An 834-nucleotide genomic window follows, 5' to 3' on the forward strand; every position below is an offset into this window, starting at 1 on the left:
AGAGGAGAGGGACAACATAAACCAGACCGTGTCCTGGTCTTACAATTTAAGCAGACACAGGCAACCGACTGCACACTTTTCACGAGCAGTCTGAGCTGTAAGGAAAGAAAGTCACAGATCCTTCATCAGCACTTTGCACTGTCGGGACAAGGCTCAAGCAAGTATTCTGGTGGACTGATCGAAAACTGATGGTAAATGTCTAGCTACATCATTTATATTACACACACACACACACACACACCCACACACACACACAATGTAGCTAGAAATTTATCATCCCAGTTCTTAAGTTGTGCCGATCTACTACGTGGACAGAAATATATATATGTGTGTGTGTGTGTATGTGTAGATAAACTCTTGGTTCAGAAAGGATACCTTTTATTAGGCCGACAAAAATTGCAAAAAAAAGATAGAGATATATATATATATATATTTTTTTTATATATATATGTGTGTGCGTGTGTGTGTATATACACACACACGCACACACATATATATATAAAAAAAATATATATATATATATATCTCTATCTTTTTTTTGCAATTTTTGTCGGCCTAATAAAAGGTATCCTTTCTGAACCAAGAGTTTATCTACACATACACACACACACACATACACACGTATACATATATGCACATTTATACACATACATACATACATACACACACACACACATATATATCTATATATAATTTTTTTGCAATTTCTGTCGGTCTAATACAAGGTATCCACACACCCACATCCACCGATAGACACACACACATATGCACATGTGTATTCGTTTCGGGGGGGTGACGTCACGCGCGGGCCGCAGTGGTGCGACCGGCGGGCGG

This window comes from Alligator sinensis, unplaced genomic scaffold (genome assembly GCF_000455745.1).
Source record: "Alligator sinensis unplaced genomic scaffold, ASM45574v1 scaffold278_1, whole genome shotgun sequence".
Lineage (NCBI taxonomy): Eukaryota > Metazoa > Chordata > Crocodylia > Alligatoridae > Alligator > Alligator sinensis.